The sequence below is a fragment of the Narcine bancroftii genome, chromosome 7 (genome assembly GCF_036971445.1).
Source record: "Narcine bancroftii isolate sNarBan1 chromosome 7, sNarBan1.hap1, whole genome shotgun sequence".
NCBI classification, from domain to species: domain Eukaryota; kingdom Metazoa; phylum Chordata; class Chondrichthyes; order Torpediniformes; family Narcinidae; genus Narcine; species Narcine bancroftii.
Genome location: NC_091475.1, coordinates 208267851 through 208293711, shown reverse-complemented (window position 1 = coordinate 208293711; position 25861 = coordinate 208267851). Strand labels below are relative to the sequence as shown.

The window sequence follows — 25861 nt, the reverse complement described above, 5'->3', positions numbered from 1 at the left end:
ACCTGCTGCAACCTGCAGCCTCTCTCTCTCAGTCTTTAACCATATTCTGACTCAACACAGAGACTATGTGAATATGTGGGGACACGGTCCCCTCCTTGGGGCTCCTGCACCTGCTGCAACCTGCAGCCTCTCTCTCTCAGTCTTTCTGAACCATATTCTGACTCAACACAGAGACTATGTGAATATTTGGGGACACGGTCCCCTCCTTGGGGCTCCTGCACCTGCTGCAACCTGCAGCCTCTCTCTCTCAGTCTTTCTGAACCATATTCTGACTCAACACAGAGACTATGTGAATATTTGGGGACACGGTCGCCTCCTTGGGGCTCCTGCACCTGCTGCAACCTGCAGCCTCTCTCTCTCAGTCTTTCTGAACCATATTCTGACTCAACACAGAGACTATGTGAATATTTGGGGACACGGTCCCCTCCTTGGGGCTCCTGCACCTGCTGCAACCTGCAGCCTCTCTCTCTCAGTCTTTCTGAACCATATTCTGACTCAACACAGAGACTATGTGAATATTTGGGGACACGGTCCCCTCCTTGGGGCTCCTGCACCTGCTGCAACCTGCAGCCTCTCTCTCTCAGTCTTTCTGAACCATATTCTGACTCAACACAGAGACTATGTGAATATTTGGGGACACGGACCCCTCCTTGGGGCTCCTGCACCTGCTGCAACCTGCAGCCTCTCTCTCTCAGTCTTTCTGAACCATATTCTGACTCAACACAGAGACTATGTGAATATTTGGGGACACGGTCCCCTCCTTGGGGCTCCTGCACCTGCTGCAACCTGCAGCCTCTCTCTCTCAGTCTTTAACCATATTCTGACTCAACACAGAGACTATGTGAATATGTGGGGACACGGTCCCCTCCTTGGGGCTCCTGCACCTGCTGCAACCTGCAGCCTCTCTCTCTCTTAGTCTTTCTGAACCATATTCTGACTCAACACAGAGACTATGTGAATATGTGGGGACACGGTCCCCTCCTTGGGGCTCCTGCACCTGCTGCAACCTGCAGCCTCTCTCTCTCAGTCTTTCTGAACCATATTCTGACTCAACACAGAGACTATGTGATTATTTGGGGACACGGTCCCCTCCTTGGGGCTCCTGCACCTGCTGCAACCTGCAGCCTCTCTCTCTCAGTCTTTCTGAACCATATTCTGACTCAACACAGAGACTATGTGATTATTTGGGGACACGGTCCCCTCCTTGGGGCTCCTGCACCTGCTGTAACCTGCAGCCTCTCTCTCTCAGTCTTTCTGAACCATATTCTGACTCAACACAGAGACTATGTGAATATTTGGGGACATGGTCCCCTCCTTGGGGCTCCTGCACCTGCTGCAACCTGCAGCCTCTCTCTCTCAGTCTTTAACCATATTCTGACTCAACACAGAGACTATGTGAATATGTGGGGACACGGTCCCCTCCTTGGGGCTCCTGCACCTGCTGCAACCTGCAGCCTCTCTCTCTTAGTCTTTCTGAACCATATTCTGACTCAACACAGAGACTATGTGAATATGTGGGGACACGGTCCCCTCCTTGGGGCTCCTGCACCTGCTGCAACCTGCAGCCTCTCTCTCTCAGTCTTTCTGAACCATATTCTGACTCAACACAGAGACTATGTGAATATTTGGGGACACGGTCCCCTCCTTGGGGCTCCTTCACCTGCTGCAACCTGCAGCCCCTCTCTCTCAGTCTTTCTGAACCATATTCTGACTCAACACAGAGACTATGTGAATATTTGGGGACACGGTCCCCTCCTTGGGGCTCCTGCACCTGCTGCAACCTGTAGCCTCTCTCTCTCAGTCTTTCTGAACCATATTCTGACTCAACACAGAGACTGTGAATATTTGGGGACACGGTCCCCTCCTTGAGGCTCCTGCACCTGCTGCAACCTGCAGCCTCTCTCTCTCAGTCTTTCTGAACCATATTCTGACTCAACACAGAGACTATGTGAATATTTGGGGACATGGTCCCCTCCTTGGGGCTCCTGCACCTGCTGCAACCTGCAGCCCCTCTCTCTCAGTCTTTCTGAACCATATTCTGACTCAACACAGAGACTATGTGAATATTTGGGGACACGGTCCCCTCCTTGGGGCTCCTGCACCTGCTGCAACCTGTAGCCTCTCTCTCTCAGTCTTTCTGAACCACATTCTGACTCAACACAGAGAATGTGAATATTTGGGGACACGGTCCCCTCCTTGAGGCTCCTGCACCTTCTGTAACCTGCAGCCTCTCTCTCTCAGTCTTTCTGAACCATATTCTGACTCAACACAGAGACTATGTGAATATTTGGGGACATGGTCCCCTCCTTGGGGCTCCTGCACCTGCTGCAACCTGCAGCCTCTCTCTCTCAGTCTTTAACCATATTCTGACTCAACACAGAGACTATGTGAATATTTGGGGACACGGTCCCCTCCTTGGGGCTCCTGCACCTGCTGCAACCTGCAGCCTCTCTCTCTCAGTCTTTCTGAACCATATTCTGACTCAACACAGAGACGATGTGAATATTTGGGGACACGGTCCCCTCCTTGGGGCTCCTGCACCTGCTGCAACCTGCAGCCCCTCTCTCTCAGTCTTTCTGAACCATATTCTGACTCAACACAGAGACTATGTGAATATTTGGGGACAAGGTCCCCTCCTTGGGGCTCCTGCACCTGGTGCAATCTGCAGCCTCTCTCTCTCAGTCTTTCTGAACCATATTCTGACTCAACACAGAGACTATGTGAATATGTGGGGACACGGTCCCCTCCTTGGGGCTCCTGCACCTGCTGCAACCTGCAGCCTCTCTCTCTCAGTCTTTCTGAACCATATTCTGACTCAACACAGAGACTATGTGAATATTTGGGGACACGGTCCCCTCCTTGGGGCTCCTGCACCTGCTGCAACTTGCACCCTCCCTCTCTCAGTCTTTAACCATATTCTGACTCAACACAGAGACTATGTGAATATTTGGGGACACGGTCCCCTCCTTGGGGCTCCTGCACCTGCTGCAACCTGCAGCCTCTCTCTCTCAGTCTTTCTGAACCATATTCTGACTCAACACAGAGACTATGTGAATATTTGGGGACACGGTCCCCTCCTTGGGGCTCCTGCACCTGCTGCAACCTGCAGCCCCTCTCTCTCAGTCTTTCTGAACCATATTCTGACTCAACACAGAGACTATGTGAATATTTGGGGACACGGTCCCCTCCTTGGGGCTCCTGCACCTGCTGCAACCTGCAGCCTCTCTCTCTCAGTCTTTCTGAACCATATTCTGACTCAACACAGAGACTATGTGAATATGTGGGGACACGGTCCCCTCCTTGGGGCTCCTGCACCTGCTGCAACCTGCACCCTCCCTCTCTCAGTCTTTAACCATATTCTGACTCAACACAGAGACTATGTGAATATTTGGGGACACGGTCCCCTCCTTGGGGCTCCTGCACCTGCTGCAACCTGCACCCTCCCTCTCTCAGTCTTTAACCATATTCTAACTCAACACTGAGACTATGTGAATATTTGGGGACACGGTCCCCTCCTTGGGGCTCCTGCACCTGCTGCAACCTGCAGCCTCTCTCTCTCACTCTATCTTAACCATATTATGACTCAACACAGAGACTAAGTGAATATTTGGGGACAGAGTCCCCTCCTTGGGGCTCCTGCACCTGCTGCAACCTGCAGCCTCTCTCTCTCAGTCTTTCTGAACCATATTCTGACTCAACACAGAGACTATGTGAATATTTGGGGACACGGTCCCCTCCTTGGGGCTCCTGCACCTGCTGCAACCTGCAGCCTCTCTCTCTCAGTCTTTCTGAACCATATTCTGACTCAACACAGAGACTATGTGAATATGTGGGGACACGGTCCCCTCCTTGGGGCTCCTGCACCTGCTGCAACCTGCAGCCTCTCTCTCTCAGTCTTTCTGAACCATATTCTGACTCAACACAGAGACTATGTGAATATTTGGGGACACGGTCCCCTCCTTGGGGCTCCTGCACCTGCTGCAACCTGCACCCTCCCTCTCTCAGTCTTTAACCATATTCTAACTCAACACAGAGACTATGTGAATATTTGGGGACACGGTCCCCTCCTTGGGGCTCCTGCACCTGCTGCAACCTGCAGCCTCTCTCTCTCACTCTATCTTAACCATATTCTGACTCAACACAGAGACTAAGTGAATATTTGGGGACAGGATCCCCTCCTTGGGGCTCCTGCACCTGCTGCAACCTGCAGCCTCTCTCTCTCAGTCTTTCTGAACCATATTCTGACTCAACACAGAGACTATGTGAATATTTGGGGACACGGTCCCCCCCTTGGGGCTCCTGCACCTGCTGCAACTTGGACCCTCCCTCTCTCAGTCTTTAACCATATTCTGACTCAACACAGAGACTATGTGAATATTTGGGGACACGGTCACCTCCTTGGGGCTCCTGCACCTGCTGCAACCTGCAGCCTCTCTCTCTCAGTCTTTCTGAACCATATTCTGACTCAACACAGAGACTATGTGAATATTTGGGGACACGGTCCCCTCCTTGGGGCTCCTGCACCTGCTGCAACCTGCAGCCCCTCTCTCTCAGTCTTTCTGAACCATATTCTGACTCAACACAGAGACTATGTGAATATTTGGGGACACGGTCCCCTCCTTGGGGCTCCTGCACCTGCTGCAACCTGCAGCCTCTCTCTCTCAGTCTTTCTGAACCATATTCTGACTCAACACAGAGACTATGTGAATATGTGGGGACACGGTCCCCTCCTTGGGGCTCCTGCACCTGCTGCAACCTGCAGCCTCTCTCTCTCAGTCTTTCTGAACCATATTCTGACTCAACACAGAGACTATGTGAATATTTGGGGACACGGTCCCCTCCTTGGGGCTCCTGCACCTGCTGCAACCTGCAGCCTCTCTCTCTCAGTCTTTCTGAACCATATTCTGACTCAACACAGAGACTATGTGAATATTTGGGGACACGGTCCCCTCCTTGGGGCTCCTGCACCTGCTGCAACTTGCAGCCTCTCTCTCTTAGTCTTTCTGAACCATATTCTGACTCAACACAGAGACTATGTGAATATGTGGGGACACGGTCCCCTCCTTGGGGCTCCTGCACCTGCTGCCTCTCTCTCTCAGTCTTTCTGAACCATATTCTGACTCAACACAGAGACTATGTGAATATGTGGGGACACGGTCCCCTCCTTGGGGCTCCTGCACCTGCTGCAACCTGCAGCCTCTCTCTCTCAGTCTTTCTGAACCATATTCTGACTCAACACAGAGACTATGTGAATATGTGGGGACACGGTCCCCTCCTTGGGGCTCCTGCACCTGCTGCAACCTGCTGCCTCTCTCTCTCAGTCTTTCTGAACCATATTCTGACTCAACACAGAGACTATGTGAATATGTGGGGACACGGTCCCCTCCTTGGGGCTCCTGCACCTGCTGCAACCTGCAGCCTCTCTCTCTCAGTCTTTCGGAACCATATTCTGACTCAACACAGAGACTATGTGAATATTTGGGGACACGGTCCCCTCCTTGGGGCTCCTGCACCTGCTGCAACTTGCACCCTCCCTCTCTCAGTCTTTAACCATATTCTGACTCAACACAGAGACTATGTGAATATTTGGGGACACGGTCCTCTCCTTGGGGCTCCTGCACCTGCTGCAACCTGCAGCCTCTCTCTCTCAGTCTTTCTGAACCATATTCTGACTCAACACAGAGACTATGTGAATATTTGGGGACACGGTCCCCTCCTTGGGGCTCCTGCACCTGCTGCAACCTGCAGCCCCTCTCTCTCAGACTTTCTGAACCATATTCTGACTCAACACAGAGACTATGTGAATATTTGGGGACACGGTCCCCTCCTTGGGGCTCCTGCACCTGCTGCAACCTGCAGCCTCTCTCTCTCAGTCTTTCTGAACCATATTCTGACTCAACACAGAGACTATGTGAATATGTGGCGACACGGTCCCCTCCTTGGGGCTCCTGCACCTGCTGCAACCTGCAGCCTCTCTCTCTCAGTCTTTCTGAACCATATTCTGACTCAACACAGAGACTATGTGAATATTTGGGGACACGGTCCCCTCCTTGGGGCTCCTGCACCTGCTGCAACCTGCAGCCTCTCTCTCTCAGTCTTTCTGAACCATATTCTGACTCAACACAGAGACTATGTGAATATTTGGGGACACGGTCCCCTCCTTGGGGCTCCTGCACCTGCTGCAACCTGCAGCCTCTCTCTCTCAGTCTTTCTGAACCATATTCAGACTCAACACAGAGACTATGTGAATATGTGGGGACACGGTCCCCTCCTTGGGGCTCCTGCACCTGCTGCAACCTGCAGCCTCTCTCTCTTAGTCTTTCTGAACCATATTCTGACTCAACACAGAGACTATGTGAATATGTGGGGACACGGTCCCCTCCTTGGGGCTCCTGCACCTGCTGCCTCTCTCTCTCAGTCTTTCTGAACCATATTCTGACTCAACACAGAGACTATGTGAATATTTGGGGACACGGTCCCCTCCTTGGGGCTCCTGCACATGCTGCAACCTGCAGTCTCTCTCTCTCTCAGTCTTTCTGAACCATATTCTGCCTCAACACAGAGACTATGTGAATATTTGAGGACCCGGTCCCCTCCTTGGGGCTCCTGCACCTGCTGCAACCTGCAGCCTCTCTCTCTCAGTCTTTCTGAACCATATTCTGACTCAACACAGAGACTATGTGAATATTTGGGGACACGGTCCCCTCCTTGGGGCTCCTGCACCTGCTGCAACCTGCAGCCTCTCTCTCTCAGTCTTTCTGAACCATATTCTGACTCAACACAGAGACTGTGAATATTTGGGGACACGGTCGCCTCCTTGGGGCTCCTGCACCTGCTGCAACCTGCAGCCTCTCTCTCTCAGTCTTTCTGAACCATATTCTGACTCAACACAGAGACTATGTGAATATTTGGGGACACGGTCCCCTCCTTGGCGCTCCTGCACCTGCTGCAACCTGCAGCCTCTCTCTCTCAGTCTTTCTGAACCATATTTTGACTCAACACAGAGACTATGTGAATATTTGGGGACACGGTCCCCTCCTTGGCGCTCCTGCACCTGCTGCAACCTGCAGCATCTCTCTCTCAGTCTTTCTGAACCATATTCTGACTCAACACAGAGACTATGTGAATATTTGGGGACACGGTCCCCTCCTTGGGGCTCCTGCACCTGCTGCAACCTGCAGCCTCTCTCTCTCAGTCTTTCTGAACCATATTCTGACTCAACACAGAGACTATGTGAATATGTGGGGACACGGTCCCCTCCTTGGGGCTCCTGCACCTGCTGCAACCTGCAGCCTCTCTCTCTCAGTCTTTCTGAACCATATTCTGACTCAACACAGAGACTATGTGAATATGTGGGGACACGGTCCCCTCCTTGGCGCTCCTGCACCTGCTGCAACCTGCAGCCTCTCTCTCTCAGTCTTTCTGAACCATATTCTGACTCAACACAGAGACTATGTGAATATGTGGGGACACGGTCCCCTCCTTGGGGCTCCTGCACCTGCTGCAACCTGCAGCCTCTCTCTCTGTCTTTCTGAACAATATTCTGACTCAACACAGAGACTATGTGAATATTTGGGGACACGGTCCCCTCCTTGGGGCTCCTGCACCTGCTGCAACCTGCAGCCTCTCTCACTCAGTCTTTCTGAACCATATTCTGACTCAACACAGAGACTATGTGAATATGTGGGGACACGGTGCCCTCCTTGGGGCTCCTGCACCTGCTGCAACCTGCAGCCTCTCTCTCTCAGTCTTTCTGAACCATATTCTGACTCAACACAGAGACTATGTGAATATGTGGGGACACGGTCCCCTCCTTGGCGCTCCTGCACCTGCTGCAACCTGCAGCCTCTCTCTCTCAGTCTTTCTGAACCATATTCTGACTCAACACAGAGACTATGTGAATATTTGGGGACACGGACCCCTCCTTGGGGCTCCTGCACCTTCTGCAACCTGCAGCCCCTCTCTCTCAGTCTTTCTGAACCATATTCTGACTCAACACAGAGACTATGTGAATATTTGGGGACACGGTCCCCTCCTTGGGGCTCCTGCACCTGCTGCAACTTGCACCCTCCCTCTCTCAGTCTTTAACCATATTCTGACTCAACACAGAGACTATGTGAATATTTGGGGACACGGTCCCCTCCTTGGGGCTCCTGCACCTGCTGCAACCTGCAGCCTCTCTCTCTCAGTCTTTCTGAACCATATTCTGACTCAACACAGAGACTATGTGAATATTTGGGGACACGGTCCCCTCCTTGGGGCTCCTGCACCTGCTGCAACCTGCAGCCTCTCTCTCTCAGTCTTTAACCATATTCTGACTCAACACAGAGACTATGTGAATATGTGGGGACACGGTCCCCTCCTTGGGGCTCCTGCACCTGCTGCAACCTGCACCCTCCCTCTCTCAGTCTTTAACCATATTCTGACTCAACACAGAGACTATGTGAATATTTGGGGACACGGTCCCCTCCTTGGGGCTCCTGCACCTGCTGCAACCTGCAGCCTCTCTCTCTCTTAGTCTTTCTGAACCATATTCTGACTCAACACAGAGACTATGTGAATATGTGGGGACACGGTCCCCTCCTTGGGGCTCCTGCACCTGCTGCAACCTGCAGCCTCTCTCTCTCAGTCTTTCTGAACCATATTCTGACTCAACACAGAGACTATGTGATTATTTGGGGACACGGTCCCCTCCTTGGGGCTCCTGCACCTGCTGCAACCTGCTGCCTCTCTCTCTCAGTCTTTCTGAACCATATTCTGACTCAACACAGAGACTATGTGAATATGTGGGGACACGGTCCCCTCCTTGGGGCTCCTGCACCTGCTGCAACCTGCAGCCTCTCTCTCTCAGTCTTTCTGAACCATATTCTGACTCAACACAGAGACTATGTGAATATGTGGGGACACGGTCCCCTCCTTGGGGCTCCTGCACCTGCTGCAACCTGCTGCCTCTCTCTCTCAGTCTTTCTGAACCATATTCTGACTCAACACAGAGACTATGTGAATATGTGGGGACACGGTCCCCTCCTTGGGGCTCCTGCACCTGCTGCAACCTGCAGCCTCTCTCTCTCAGTCTTTCTGAACCATATTCTGACTCAACACAGAGACTATGTGAATATTTGGGGACACGGTCACCTCCTTGGGGCTCCTGCACCTGCTGCAACCTGCAGCCTCTCTCTCTCAGTCTTTCTGAACCATATTCTGACTCAACACAGAGACTATGTGAATATTTGGGGACACGGTCCCCTCCTTGGGGCTCCTGCACCTGCTGCAACCTGCAGCCCCTCTCTCTCAGTCTTTCTGAACCATATTCTGACTCAACACAGAGACTATGTGAATATTTGGGGACACGGTCCCCTCCTTGGGGCTCCTGCACCTGCTGCAACCTGCAGCCTCTCTCTCTCAGTCTTTCTGAACCATATTCTGACTCAACACAGAGACTATGTGAATATGTGGGGACACGGTCCCCTCCTTGGGGCTCCTGCACCTGCTGCAACCTGCAGCCTCTCTCTCTCAGTCTTTCTGAACCATATTCTGACTCAACACAGAGACTATGTGAATATTTGGGGACACGGTCCCCTCCTTGGGGCTCCTGCACCTGCTGCAACCTGCAGCCTCTCTCTCTCAGTCTTTCTGAACCATATTCTGACTCAACACAGAGACTATGTGAATATTTGGGGACACGGTCCCCTCCTTGGGGCTCCTGCACCTGCTGCAACTTGCAGCCTCTCTCTCTTAGTCTTTCTGAACCATATTCTGACTCAACACAGAGACTATGTGAATATGTGGGGACACGGTCCCCTCCTTGGGGCTCCTGCACCTGCTGCCTCTCTCTCTCAGTCTTTCTGAACCATATTCTGACTCAACACAGAGACTATGTGAATATGTGGGGACACGGTCCCCTCCTTGGGGCTCCTGCACCTGCTGCAACCTGCAGCCTCTCTCTCTCAGTCTTTCTGAACCATATTCTGACTCAACACAGAGACTATGTGAATATGTGGGGACACGGTCCCCTCCTTGGGGCTCCTGCACCTGCTGCAACCTGCTGCCTCTCTCTCTCAGTCTTTCTGAACCATATTCTGACTCAACACAGAGACTATGTGAATATGTGGGGACACGGTCCCCTCCTTGGGGCTCCTGCACCTGCTGCAACCTGCAGCCTCTCTCTCTCAGTCTTTCTGAACCATATTCTGACTCAACACAGAGACTATGTGAATATTTGGGGACACGGTCCCCTCCTTGGGGCTCCTGCACCTGCTGCAACTTGCACCCTCCCTCTCTCAGTCTTTAACCATATTCTGACTCAACACAGAGACTATGTGAATATTTGGGGACACGGTCCTCTCCTTGGGGCTCCTGCACCTGCTGCAACCTGCAGCCTCTCTCTCTCAGTCTTTCTGAACCATATTCTGACTCAACACAGAGACTATGTGAATATTTGGGGACACGGTCCCCTCCTTGGGGCTCCTGCACCTGCTGCAACCTGCAGCCCCTCTCTCTCAGACTTTCTGAACCATATTCTGACTCAACACAGAGACTATGTGAATATTTGGGGACACGGTCCCCTCCTTGGGGCTCCTGCACCTGCTGCAACCTGCAGCCTCTCTCTCTCAGTCTTTCTGAACCATATTCTGACTCAACACAGAGACTATGTGAATATGTGGCGACACGATCCCCTCCTTGGGGCTCCTGCACCTGCTGCAACCTGCAGCCTCTCTCTCTCAGTCTTTCTGAACCATATTCTGACTCAACACAGAGACTATGTGAATATTTGGGGACACGGTCCCCTCCTTGGGGCTCCTGCACCTGCTGCAACCTGCAGCCTCTCTCTCTCAGTCTTTCTGAACCATATTCTGACTCAACACAGAGACTATGTGAATATTTGGGGACACGGTCCCCTCCTTGGGGCTCCTGCACCTGCTGCAACCTGCAGCCTCTCTCTCTCAGTCTTTCTGAACCATATTCAGACTCAACACAGAGACTATGTGAATATGTGGGGACACGGTCCCCTCCTTGGGGCTCCTGCACCTGCTGCAACCTGCAGCCTCTCTCTCTTAGTCTTTCTGAACCATATTCTGACTCAACACAGAGACTATGTGAATATGTGGGGACACGGTCCCCTCCTTGGGGCTCCTGCACCTGCTGCCTCTCTCTCTCAGTCTTTCTGAACCATATTCTGACTCAACACAGAGACTATGTGAATATTTGGGGACACGGTCCCCTCCTTGGGGCTCCTGCACATGCTGCAACCTGCAGTCTCTCTCTCTCTCAGTCTTTCTGAACCATATTCTGCCTCAACACAGAGACTATGTGAATATTTGAGGACCCGGTCCCCTCCTTGGGGCTCCTGCACCTGCTGCAACCTGCAGCCTCTCTCTCTCAGTCTTTCTGAACCATATTCTGACTCAACACAGAGACTATGTGAATATTTGGGGACACGGTCCCCTCCTTGGGGCTCCTGCACCTGCTGCAACCTGCAGCCTCTCTCTCTCAGTCTTTCTGAACCATATTCTGACTCAACACAGAGACTGTGAATATTTGGGGACACGGTCGCCTCCTTGGGGCTCCTGCACCTGCTGCAACCTGCAGCCTCTCTCTCTCAGTCTTTCTGAACCATATTCTGACTCAACACAGAGACTATGTGAATATTTGGGGACACGGTCCCCTCCTTGGCGCTCCTGCACCTGCTGCAACCTGCAGCCTCTCTCTCTCAGTCTTTCTGAACCATATTTTGACTCAACACAGAGACTATGTGAATATTTGGGGACACGGTCCCCTCCTTGGCGCTCCTGCACCTGCTGCAACCTGCAGCATCTCTCTCTCAGTCTTTCTGAACCATATTCTGACTCAACACAGAGACTATGTGAATATTTGGGGACACGGTCCCCTCCTTGGGGCTCCTGCACCTGCTGCAACCTGCAGCCTCTCTCTCTCAGTCTTTCTGAACCATATTCTGACTCAACACAGAGACTATGTGAATATGTGGGGACACGGTCCCCTCCTTGGGGCTCCTGCACCTGCTGCAACCTGCAGCCTCTCTCTCTCAGTCTTTCTGAACCATATTCTGACTCAACACAGAGACTATGTGAATATGTGGGGACACGGTCCCCTCCTTGGCGCTCCTGCACCTGCTGCAACCTGCAGCCTCTCTCTCTCAGTCTTTCTGAACCATATTCTGACTCAACACAGAGACTATGTGAATATGTGGGGACACGGTCCCCTCCTTGGGGCTCCTGCACCTGCTGCAACCTGCAGCCTCTCTCTCTGTCTTTCTGAACAATATTCTGACTCAACACAGAGACTATGTGAATATTTGGGGACACGGTCCCCTCCTTGGGGCTCCTGCACCTGCTGCAACCTGCAGCCTCTCTCACTCAGTCTTTCTGAACCATATTCTGACTCAACACAGAGACTATGTGAATATGTGGGGACACGGTGCCCTCCTTGGGGCTCCTGCACCTGCTGCAACCTGCAGCCTCTCTCTCTCAGTCTTTCTGAACCATATTCTGACTCAACACAGAGACTATGTGAATATGTGGGGACACGGTCCCCTCCTTGGCGCTCCTGCACCTGCTGCAACCTGCAGCCTCTCTCTCTCAGTCTTTCTGAACCATATTCTGACTCAACACAGAGACTATGTGAATATTTGGGGACACGGACCCCTCCTTGGGGCTCCTGCACCTTCTGCAACCTGCAGCCCCTCTCTCTCAGTCTTTCTGAACCATATTCTGACTCAACACAGAGACTATGTGAATATTTGGGGACACGGTCCCCTCCTTGGGGCTCCTGCACCTGCTGCAACTTGCACCCTCCCTCTCTCAGTCTTTAACCATATTCTGACTCAACACAGAGACTATGTGAATATTTGGGGACACGGTCCCCTCCTTGGGGCTCCTGCACCTGCTGCAACCTGCAGCCTCTCTCTCTCAGTCTTTCTGAACCATATTCTGACTCAACACAGAGACTATGTGAATATTTGGGGACACGGTCCCCTCCTTGGGGCTCCTGCACCTGCTGCAACCTGCAGCCTCTCTCTCTCAGTCTTTAACCATATTCTGACTCAACACAGAGACTATGTGAATATGTGGGGACACGGTCCCCTCCTTGGGGCTCCTGCACCTGCTGCAACCTGCACCCTCCCTCTCTCAGTCTTTAACCATATTCTGACTCAACACAGAGACTATGTGAATATTTGGGGACACGGTCCCCTCCTTGGGGCTCCTGCACCTGCTGCAACCTGCAGCCTCTCTCTCTCTTAGTCTTTCTGAACCATATTCTGACTCAACACAGAGACTATGTGAATATGTGGGGACACGGTCCCCTCCTTGGGGCTCCTGCACCTGCTGCAACCTGCAGCCTCTCTCTCTCAGTCTTTCTGAACCATATTCTGACTCAACACAGAGACTATGTGATTATTTGGGGACACGGTCCCCTCCTTGGGGCTCCTGCACCTGCTGCAACCTGCTGCCTCTCTCTCTCAGTCTTTCTGAACCATATTCTGACTCAACACAGAGACTATGTGAATATGTGGGGACACGGTCCCCTCCTTGGGGCTCCTGCACCTGCTGCAACCTGCAGCCTCTCTCTCTCAGTCTTTCTGAACCATATTCTGACTCAACACAGAGACTATGTGAATATGTGGGGACACGGTCCCCTCCTTGGGGCTCCTGCACCTGCTGCAACCTGCTGCCTCTCTCTCTCAGTCTTTCTGAACCATATTCTGACTCAACACAGAGACTATGTGAATATGTGGGGACACGGTCCCCTCCTTGGGGCTCCTGCACCTGCTGCAACCTGCAGCCTCTCTCTCTCAGTCTTTCTGAACCATATTCTGACTCAACACAGAGACTATGTGATTATTTGGGGACACGGTCCCCTCCTTGGGGCTCCTGCACCTGCTGCAACCTGCTGCCTCTCTCTCTCAGTCTTTCTGAACCATATTCTGACTCAACACAGAGACTATGTGAATATGTGGGGACACGGTCCCCTCCTTGGGGCTCCTGCACCTGCTGCAACCTGCAGCCTCTCTCTCTCAGTCTTTCTGAACCATATTCTGACTCAACACAGAGACTATGTGAATATGTGGGGACACGGTCCCCTCCTTGGGGCTCCTGCACCTGCTGCAACCTGCAGCCCCTCTCTCTCAGTCTTTCTGAACCATATTCTGACTCAACACAGAGACTATGTGAATATTTGGGGACACGGTCCCCTCCTTGGGGCTCCTGCACCTGCTGCAACCAGCAGCCTCTCTCTCTCAGTCTTTAACCATATTCTGACTCAACACAGAGACTATGTGAATATTTGGGGACACGGTCCCCTCCTTGGGGCTCCTGCACCTGCTGCAACCTGCACCCTCCCTCTCTCAGTCTTTAACCATATTCTAACTCAACACAGAGACTATGTGAATATTTGGGGACACGGTCCCCTCCTTGGGGCTCCTGCACCTGCTGCAACCTGCAGCCTCTCTCTCTCACTCTATCTTAACCATATTCTGACTCAACACAGAGACTAAGTGAATATTTGGGGACAGGGTCCCCTCCTTGGGGCTCCTGCACCTGCTGCAACCTGTCTCTCTCAGTCTTTCTGAACCATATTCTGACTCAACACAGAGACTATGTGAATATTTGGGGACACGGTCCCCTCCTTGGGGCTCCTGCACCTGCTGCAACCTGCAGCCTCTCTCTCTCACTCTATCTTAACCATATTCTGACTCAACACAGAGACTAAGTGAATATTTGGGGACAGGGTCCCCTCCTTGGGGCTCCTGCACCTGCTGCAACCTGTCTCTCTCAGTCTTTCTGAACCATATTCTGACTCAACACAGAGACTATGTGAATATTTGGGGACACGGTCCCCTCCTTGGGGCTCCTGCACCTGCTGCAACCTGCAGCCTCTCTCTCTTAGTCTTTCTGAACCATATTCTGACTCAACACAGAGACTATGTGAATATGTGGGGACACGGTCCCCTCCTTGGGGCTCCTGCACCTGCTGCAACCTGCAGCCTCTCTCTCTCAGTCTTTCTGAACCATATTCTGACTCAACACAGAGACTATGTGAATATTTGGGGACACGGTCCCCTCCTTGGGGCTCCTTCACCTGCTGCAACCTGCAGCCCCTCTCTCTCAGTCTTTCTGAACCATATTCTGACTCAACACAGAGACTATGTGAATATTTGGGGACACGGTCCCCTCCTTGGGGCTCCTGCACCTGCTGCAACCTGTAGCCTCTCTCTCTCAGTCTTTCTGAACCATATTCTGACTCAACACAGAGACTGTGAATATTTGGGGACACGGTCCCCTCCTTGAGGCTCCTGCACCTGCTGCAACCTGCAGCCTCTCTCTCTCAGTCTTTCTGAACCATATTCTGACTCAACACAGAGACTATGTGAATATTTGGGGACATGGTCCCCTCCTTGGGGCTCCTGCACCTGCTGCAACCTGCAGCCCCTCTCTCTCAGTCTTTCTGAACCATATTCTGACTCAACACAGAGACTATGTGAATATTTGGGGACACGGTGTCCTCCTTGGGGCTCCTGCACCTGCTGCAACCTGTAGCCTCTCTCTCTCAGTCTTTCTGAACCATATTCTGACTCAACACAGAGAATGTGAATATTTGGGGACACGGTCCCCTCCTTGAGGCTCCTGCACCTGCTGCAACCTGCAGCCTCTCTCTCTCAGTCTTTCTGAACCATATTCTGACTCAACACAGAGACTATGTGAATATTTGGGGACATGGTCCCCTCCTTGGGGCTCCTGCACCTGCTGCAACCTGCAGCCTCTCTCTCTCAGTCTTTAACCATATTCTGACTCAACACAGAGACTATGTGAATATTTGGGGACACGGTCCCCTCCTTGGGGCTCCTGCACCTGCTGCAACCTGCAGCCTCTCTCTCTCAGTCTTTCTGAACCATATTCTGACTCAACACAGAGACGATGTGAATATTTGGGGACACGGTCCCCTCCTTGGGGCTCCTGCACCTGCTGCAACCTGCAGCCCCTCTCTCTCAGTCTTTCTGAACCATATTCTGACTCAACACAGAGACTATGTGAATATTTGGGGACACGGTCCCCTCCTTGGGGCTCCTGCACCTGGTGCAATCTGCAGCCTCTCTCTCTCAGTCTTTCTGAACCATATTCTGACTCAACACAGAGACTATGTGAATATGTGGGGACACGGTCCCCTCCTTGGGGCTCCTGCACCTGCTGCAACCTGCAGCCTCTCTCTCTCAGTCTTTCTGAACCATATTCTGACTCAACACAGAGACTATGTGAATATTTGGGGACACGGTCCCCTCCTTGGGGCTCCTGCACCTGCTGCAACTTGCACCCTCCCTCTCTCAGTCTTTAACCATATTCTGACTCAACACAGAGACTATGTGAATATTTGGGGACACGGTCCCCTCCTTGGGGCTCCTGCACCTGCTGCAACCTGCAGCCTCTCTCTCTCAGTCTTTCTGAACCATATTCTGACTCAACACAGAGACTATGTGAATATTTGGGGACACGGTCCCCTCCTTGGGGCTCCTGCACCTGCTGCAACCTGCAGCCCCTCTCTCTCAGTCTTTCTGAACCATATTCTGACTCAACACAGAGACTATGTGAATATTTGGGGACACGGTCCCCTCCTTGGGGCTCCTGCACCTGCTGCAACCTGCAGCCTCTCTCTCTCAGTCTTTCTGAACCATATTCTGACTCAACACAGAGACTATGTGAATATGTGGGGACACGGTCCCCTCCTTGGGGCTCCTGCACCTGCTGCAACCTGCACCCTCCCTCTCTCAGTCTTTAACCATATTCTGACTCAACACAGAGACTATGTGAATATTTGGGGACACGGTCCCCTCCTTGGGGCTCCTGCACCTGCTGCAACCTGCACCCTCCCTCTCTCAGTCTTTAACCATATTCTAACTCAACACTGAGACTATGTGAATATTTGGGGACACGGTCCCCTCCTTGGGGCTCCTGCACCTGCTGCAACCTGCAGCCTCTCTCTCTCACTCTATCTTAACCATATTATGACTCAACACAGAGACTAAGTGAATATTTGGGGACAGAGTCCCCTCCTTGGGGCTCCTGCACCTGCTGCAACCTGCAGCCTCTCTCTCTCAGTCTTTCTGAACCATATTCTGACTCAACACAGAGACTATGTGAATATTTGGGGACACGGTCCCCTCCTTGGGGCTCCTGCACCTGCTGCAACCTGCAGCCTCTCTCTCTCAGTCTTTCTGAACCATATTCTGACTCAACACAGAGACTATGTGAATATGTGGGGACACGGTCCCCTCCTTGGGGCTCCTGCACCTGCTGCAACCTGCAGCCTCTCTCTCTCAGTCTTTCTGAACCATATTCTGACTCAACACAGAGACTATGTGAATATTTGGGGACACGGTCCCCTCCTTGGGGCTCCTGCACCTGCTGCAACCTGCACCCTCCCTCTCTCAGTCTTTAACCATATTCTAACTCAACACAGAGACTATGTGAATATTTGGGGACACGGTCCCCTCCTTGGGGCTCCTGCACCTGCTGCAACCTGCAGCCTCTCTCTCTCACTCTATCTTAACCATATTCTGACTCAACACAGAGACTAAGTGAATATTTGGGGACAGGATCCCCTCCTTGGGGCTCCTGCACCTGCTGCAACCTGCAGCCTCTCTCTCTCAGTCTTTCTGAACCATATTCTGACTCAACACAGAGACTATGTGAATATTTGGGGACACGGTCCCCCCCTTGGGGCTCCTGCACCTGCTGCAACTTGGACCCTCCCTCTCTCAGTCTTTAACCATATTCTGACTCAACACAGAGACTATGTGAATATTTGGGGACACGGTCACCTCCTTGGGGCTCCTGCACCTGCTGCAACCTGCAGCCTCTCTCTCTCAGTCTTTCTGAACCATATTCTGACTCAACACAGAGACTATGTGAATATTTGGGGACACGGTCCCCTCCTTGGGGCTCCTGCACCTGCTGCAACCTGCAGCCCCTCTCTCTCAGTCTTTCTGAACCATATTCTGACTCAACACAGAGACTATGTGAATATTTGGGGACACGGTCCCCTCCTTGGGGCTCCTGCACCTGCTGCAACCTGCAGCCTCTCTCTCTCAGTCTTTCTGAACCATATTCTGACTCAACACAGAGACTATGTGAATATGTGGGGACACGGTCCCCTCCTTGGGGCTCCTGCACCTGCTGCAACCTGCAGCCTCTCTCTCTCAGTCTTTCTGAACCATATTCTGACTCAACACAGAGACTATGTGAATATTTGGGGACACGGTCCCCTCCTTGGGGCTCCTGCACCTGCTGCAACCTGCAGCCTCTCTCTCTCAGTCTTTCTGAACCATATTCTGACTCAACACAGAGACTATGTGAATATTTGGGGACACGGTCCCCTCCTTGGGGCTCCTGCACCTGCTGCAACTTGCAGCCTCTCTCTCTTAGTCTTTCTGAACCATATTCTGACTCAACACAGAGACTATGTGAATATGTGGGGACACGGTCCCCTCCTTGGGGCTCCTGCACCTGCTGCAACCTGCTGCCTCTCTCTCTCAGTCTTTCTGAACCATATTCTGACTCAACACAGAGACTATGTGAATATGTGGGGACACGGTCCCCTCCTTGGGGCTCCTGCACCTGCTGCAACCTGCAGCCTCTCTCTCTCAGTCTTTCTGAACCATATTCTGACTCAACACAGAGACTATGTGAATATGTGGGGACACGGTCCCCTCCTTGGGGCTCCTGCACCTGCTGCAACCTGCTGCCTCTCTCTCTCAGTCTTTCTGAACCATATTCTGACTCAACACAGAGACTATGTGAATATGTGGGGACACGGTCCCCTCCTTGGGGCTCCTGCACCTGCTGCAACCTGCAGCCTCTCTCTCTCAGTCTTTCTGAACCATATTCTGACTCAACACAGAGACTATGTGAATATTTGGGGACACGGTCCCCTCCTTGGGGCTCCTGCACCTGCTGCAACTTGCACCCTCCCTCTCTCAGTCTTTAACCATATTCTGACTCAACACAGAGACTATGTGAATATTTGGGGACACGGTCCTCTCCTTGGGGCTCCTGCACCTGCTGCAACCTGCAGCCTCTCTCTCTCAGTCTTTCTGAACCATATTCTGACTCAACACAGAGACTAAGTGAATATTTGGGGACAGAGTCCCCTCCTTGGGGCTCCTGCACCTGCTGCAACCTGCAGCCTCTCTCTCTCAGTCTTTCTGAACCATATTCTGACTCAACACAGAGACTATGTGAATATGTGGGGACACGGTCCCCTCCTTGGGGCTCCTGCACCTGCTGCAACCTGCAGCCTCTCTCTCTCAGTCTTTCTGAACCATATTCTGACTCAACACAGAGACTATGTGAATATTTGGGGACACGGTCCCCTCCTTGGGGCTCCTGCACCTGCTGCAACCTGCACCCTCCCTCTCTCAGTCTTTAACCATATTCTAACTCAACACAGAGACTATGTGAATATTTGGGGACACGGTCCCCTCCTTGGGGCTCCTGCACCTGCTGCAACCTGCAGCCTCTCTCTCTCACTCTATCTTAACCATATTCTGACTCAACACAGAGACTAAGTGAATATTTGGGGACAGGATCCCCTCCTTGGGGCTCCTGCACCTGCTGCAACCTGCAGCCTCTCTCTCTCAGTCTTTCTGAACCATATTCTGACTCAACACAGAGACTATGTGAATATTTGGGGACACGGTCCCCCCCTTGGGGCTCCTGCACCTGCTGCAACTTGGACCCTCCCTCTCTCAGTCTTTAACCATATTCTGACTCAACACAGAGACTATGTGAATATTTGGGGACACGGTCACCTCCTTGGGGCTCCTGCACCTGCTGCAACCTGCAGCCTCTCTCTCTCAGTCTTTCTGAACCATATTCTGACTCAACACAGAGACTATGTGAATATTTGGGGACACGGTCCCCTCCTTGGGGCTCCTGCACCTGCTGCAACCTGCAGCCCCTCTCTCTCAGTCTTTCTGAACCATATTCTGACTCAACACAGAGACTATGTGAATATTTGGGGACACGGTCCCCTCCTTGGGGCTCCTGCACCTGCTGCAACCTGCAGCCTCTCTCTCTCAGTCTTTCTGAACCATATTCTGACTCAACACAGAGACTATGTGAATATGTGGGGACACGGTCCCCTCCTTGGGGCTCCTGCACCTGCTGCAACCTGCAGCCTCTCTCTCTCAGTCTTTCTGAACCATATTCTGACTCAACACAGAGACTATGTGAATATTTGGGGACACGGTCCCCTCCTTGGGGCTCCTGCACCTGCTGCAACCTGCAGCCTCTCTCTCTCAGTCTTTCTGAACCATATTCTGACTCAACACAGAGACTATGTGAATATTTGGGGACACGGTCCCCTCCTTGGGGCTCCTGCACCTGCTGCAACTTGCAGCCTCTCTCTCTTAGTCTTTCTGAACCATATTCTGACTCAACACAGAGACTATGTGAATATGTGGGGACACGGTCCCCTCCTTGGGGCTCCTGCACCTGCTGCAACCTGCTGCCTCTCTCTCTCAGTCTTTCTGAACCATATTCTGACTCAACACAGAGACTATGTGAATATGTGGGGACACGGTCCCCTCCTTGGGGCTCCTGCACCTGCTGCAACCTGCAGCCTCTCTCTCTCAGTCTTTCTGAACCATATTCTGACTCAACACAGAGACTATGTGAATATGTGGGGACACGGTCCCCTCCTTGGGGCTCCTGCACCTGCTGCAACCTGCTGCCTCTCTCTCTCAGTCTTTCTGAACCATATTCTGACTCAACACAGAGACTATGTGAATATGTGGGGACACGGTCCCCTCCTTGGGGCTCCTGCACCTGCTGCAACCTGCAGCCTCTCTCTCTCAGTCTTTCTGAACCATATTCTGACTCAACACAGAGACTATGTGAATATTTGGGGACACGGTCCCCTCCTTGGGGCTCCTGCACCTGCTGCAACTTGCACCCTCCCTCTCTCAGTCTTTAACCATATTCTGACTCAACACAGAGACTATGTGAATATTTGGGGACACGGTCCTCTCCTTGGGGCTCCTGCACCTGCTGCAACCTGCAGCCTCTCTCTCTCAGTCTTTCTGAACCATATTCTGACTCAACACAGAGACTATGTGAATATTTGGGGACACGGTCCCCTCCTTGGGGCTCCTGCACCTGCTGCAACCTGCAGCCCCTCTCTCTCAGACTTTCTGAACCATATTCTGACTCAACACAGAGACTATGTGAATATTTGGGGACACGGTCCCCTCCTTGGGGCTCCTGCACCTGCTGCAACCTGCAGCCTCTCTCTCTCAGTCTTTCTGAACCATATTCTGACTCAACACAGAGACTATGTGAATATGTGGCGACACGGTCCCCTCCTTGGGGCTCCTGCACCTGCTGCAACCTGCAGCCTCTCTCTCTCAGTCTTTCTGAACCATATTCTGACTCAACACAGAGACTATGTGAATATTTGGGGACACGGTCCCCTCCTTGGGGCTCCTGCACCTGCTGCAACCTGCAGCCTCTCTCTCTCAGTCTTTCTGAACCATATTCTGACTCAACACAGAGACTATGTGAATATTTGGGGACACGGTCCCCTCCTTGGGGCTCCTGCACCTGCTGCAACCTGCAGCCTCTCTCTCTCAGTCTTTCTGAACCATATTCAGACTCAACACAGAGACTATGTGAATATGTGGGGACACGGTCCCCTCCTTGGGGCTCCTGCACCTGCTGCAACCTGCAGCCTCTCTCTCTTAGTCTTTCTGAACCATATTCTGACTCAACACAGAGACTATGTGAATATGTGGGGACACGGTCCCCTCCTTGGGGCTCCTGCACCTGCTGCCTCTCTCTCTCAGTCTTTCTGAACCATATTCTGACTCAACACAGAGACTATGTGAATATTTGGGGACACGGTCCCCTCCTTGGGGCTCCTGCACATGCTGCAACCTGCAGTCTCTCTCTCTCTCAGTCTTTCTGAACCATATTCTGACTCAACACAGAGACTATGTGAATATTTGAGGACCCGGTCCCCTCCTTGGGGCTCCTGCACCTGCTGCAACCTGCAGCCTCTCTCTCTCAGTCTTTCTGAACCATATTCTGACTCAACACAGAGACTATGTGAATATTTGGGGACACGGTCCCCTCCTTGGGGCTCCTGCACCTGCTGCAACCTGCAGCCTCTCTCTCTCAGTCTTTCTGAACCATATTCTGACTCAACACAGAGACTGTGAATATTTGGGGACACGGTCGCCTCCTTGGGGCTCCTGCACCTGCTGCAACCTGCAGCCTCTCTCTCTCAGTCTTTCTGAACCATATTCTGACTCAACACAGAGACTATGTGAATATTTGGGGACACGGTCCCCTCCTTGGCGCTCCTGCACCTGCTGCAACCTGCAGCCTCTCTCTCTCAGTCTTTCTGAACCATATTTTGACTCAACACAGAGACTATGTGAATATTTGGGGACACGGTCCCCTCCTTGGCGCTCCTGCACCTGCTGCAACCTGCAGCATCTCTCTCTCAGTCTTTCTGAACCATATTCTGACTCAACACAGAGACTATGTGAATATTTGGGGACACGGTCCCCTCCTTGGGGCTCCTGCACCTGCTGCAACCTGCAGCCTCTCTCTCTCAGTCTTTCTGAACCATATTCTGACTCAACACAGAGACTATGTGAATATGTGGGGACACGGTCCCCTCCTTGGGGCTCCTGCACCTGCTGCAACCTGCAGCCTCTCTCTCTCAGTCTTTCTGAACCATATTCTGACTCAACACAGAGACTATGTGAATATGTGGGGACACGGTCCCCTCCTTGGCGCTCCTGCACCTGCTGCAACCTGCAGCCTCTCTCTCTCAGTCTTTCTGAACCATATTCTGACTCAACACAGAGACTATGTGAATATGTGGGGACACGGTCCCCTCCTTGGGGCTCCTGCACCTGCTGCAACCTGCAGCCTCTCTCTCTGTCTTTCTGAACAATATTCTGACTCAACACAGAGACTATGTGAATATTTGGGGACACGGTCCCCTCCTTGGGGCTCCTGCACCTGCTGCAACCTGCAGCCTCTCTCACTCAGTCTTTCTGAACCATATTCTGACTCAACACAGAGACTATGTGAATATGTGGGGACACGGTGCCCTCCTTGGGGCTCCTGCACCTGCTGCAACCTGCAGCCTCTCTCTCTCAGTCTTTCTGAACCATATTCTGACTCAACACAGAGACTATGTGAATATGTGGGGACACGGTCCCCTCCTTGGCGCTCCTGCACCTGCTGCAACCTGCAGCCTCTCTCTCTCAGTCTTTCTGAACCATATTCTGACTCAACACAGAGACTATGTGAATATTTGGGGACACGGACCCCTCCTTGGGGCTCCTGCACCTTCTGCAACCTGCAGCCCCTCTCTCTCAGTCTTTCTGAACCATATTCTGACTCAACACAGAGACTATGTGAATATTTGGGGACACGGTCCCCTCCTTGGGGCTCCTGCACCTGCTGCAACTTGCACCCTCCCTCTCTCAGTCTTTAACCATATTCTGACTCAACACAGAGACTATGTGAATATTTGGGGACACGGTCCCCTCCTTGGGGCTCCTGCACCTGCTGCAACCTGCAGCCTCTCTCTCTCAGTCTTTCTGAACCATATTCTGACTCAACACAGAGACTATGTGAATATTTAGGGACACGGTCCCCTCCTTGGGGCTCCTGCACCTGCTGCAACCTGCAGCCCCTCTCTCTCAGTCTTTCTGAACCATATTCTGACTCAACACAGAGACTATGTGAATATTTGGGGACACGGTCCCCTCCTTGGCGCTCCTGCACCTGCTGCAACCTGCAGCCTCTCTCTCTCAGTCTTTCTGAACCATATTCTGACTCAACACAGAGACTACGTGAATATTTGGGGACACGGTCCCCTCCTTGGGGCTCCTGCACCTGCTGCAACCTGCACCCTCCCTCTCTCAGTCTTTAACCATATTCTAACTCAACACAGAGACTATGTGAATATTTGGGGACACGGTCCCCTCCTTGGGGCTCCTGCACCTGCTGCAACCTGCAGCCTCTCTCTCTCACTCTATCTTAACCATATTATGACTCAACACAGAGACTAAGTGAATATTTGGGGACAGAGTCCCCTCCTTGGGGCTCCTGCACCTGCTGCAACCTGCAGCCTCTCTCTCTCAGTCTTTCTGAACCATATTCTGACTCAACACAGAGACTATGTGAATATTTGGGGACACGGTCCCCTCCTTGTGGCTCCTGCACCTGCTGCAACCTGCAGCCTCTCTCTCTCAGTCTTTCTGAACCATATTCTGACTCAACACAGAGACTATGTGAATATTTGGGGACACGGTCCCCTCCTTGGGGCTCCTGCACCTGCTGCAACCTGCAGCATCTCTCTCTCAGTCTTTCTGAACCATATTCTGACTCAACACAGAGACTATGTGAATATTTGGGGACACGGTCCCCTCCTTGGGGCTCCTGCACCTGCTGCAACCTCTCTCTCTCAGTCTTTCTGAACCATATTCAGACTCAACACAGAGACTATGTGAATATGTGGGGACACGGTCCCCTCCTTGGGGCTCCTGCACCTGCTGCAACCTGCAGCCTCTCTCTCTCAGTCTTTCTGAACCATATTCTGACTCAACACAGAGACTATGTGAATATGTGGGGACACGGTCCCCTCCTTGGGGCTCCTGCACCTGCTGCAACCTGCAGCCTCTCTCTCTCAGTCTTTCTGAACCATATTCTGACTCAACACAGAGACTATGTGAATATTTGGGGACACGGTCCCCTCCTTGGGGCTCCTGCACCTGCTGCAACCTGCAGCCTCTCTCTCTCAGTCTTTCTGAACCATATTCTGACTCAACACAGAGACTATGTGAATATTTGGGAACACGGTCCCCTCCTTGGGGCTCCTGCACCTGCTGCAACCTCTCTCTCTCAGTCTTTCTGAACCATATTCAGACTCAACACGGAGACTATGTGAATATGTGGGGACACGGTCCCCTCCTTGGGGCTCCTGCACCTGCTGCAACCTGCAGCCTCTCTCTCTTAGTCTTTCTGAACCATATTCTGACTCAACACAGAGACTATGTGAATATGTGGGGACACGGTCCCCTCCATGGGGCTCCTGCACCTGCTGCAACCTGCTGCCTCTCTCTCTCAGTCTTTCTGAACCATATTCTGACTCAACACAGAGACTATGTGAATATGTGGGGACACGGTCCCCTCCTTGGGGCTCCTGCACCTGCTGCAACCTGCAGCCTCTCTCTCTCAGTCTTTCTGAACCATATTCTGACTCAACACAGAGACTATGTGAATATTTGGGGACACGGTCCCCTCCTTGGGGCTCCTGCACCTGCTGCAACTTGCACCCTCCCTCTCTCAGTCTTTAACCATATTCTGATTCAACACAGAGACTATGTGAATATTTGGGGACACGGTCCCCTCCTTGGGGCTCCTGCACCTGCTGCAACCTGCAGCCTCTCTCTCTCAGTCTTTCTGAACCATATTCTGACTCAACACAGAGACTATGTGAATATTTGGGGACACGGTCCCCTCCTTGGGGCTCCTGCACCTGCTGCAACCTGCAGCCTCTCTCTCTCAGTCTTTCTGAACCATATTCTGACTCAACACAGAGACTATGTGAATATGTGGGGACACGGTCCCCTCCTTGGGGCTCCTGCACCTGCTGCAACCTGCACCCTCCCTCTCTCAGTCTTTAACCATATTCTGACTCAACACAGAGACTATGTGAATATTTGGGGACACGGTCCCCTCCTTGGGGCTCCTGCACCTGCTGCAACCTGCACCCTCCCTCTCTCAGTCTTTAACCATATTCTAACTCAACACAGAGACTATGTGAA

The 25861-nt window shown here is 52.2% G+C and overlaps 1 protein-coding gene across 1 annotated transcript in view; it reads right to left on the bottom strand.

The window, feature by feature from the left end:
• Nucleotides 1-25861, bottom strand: part of LOC138739647 (52 kDa repressor of the inhibitor of the protein kinase-like) — a 117838-nt gene that overhangs the window by 47153 nt on the left and 44824 nt on the right. The window lies entirely within an intron of this gene.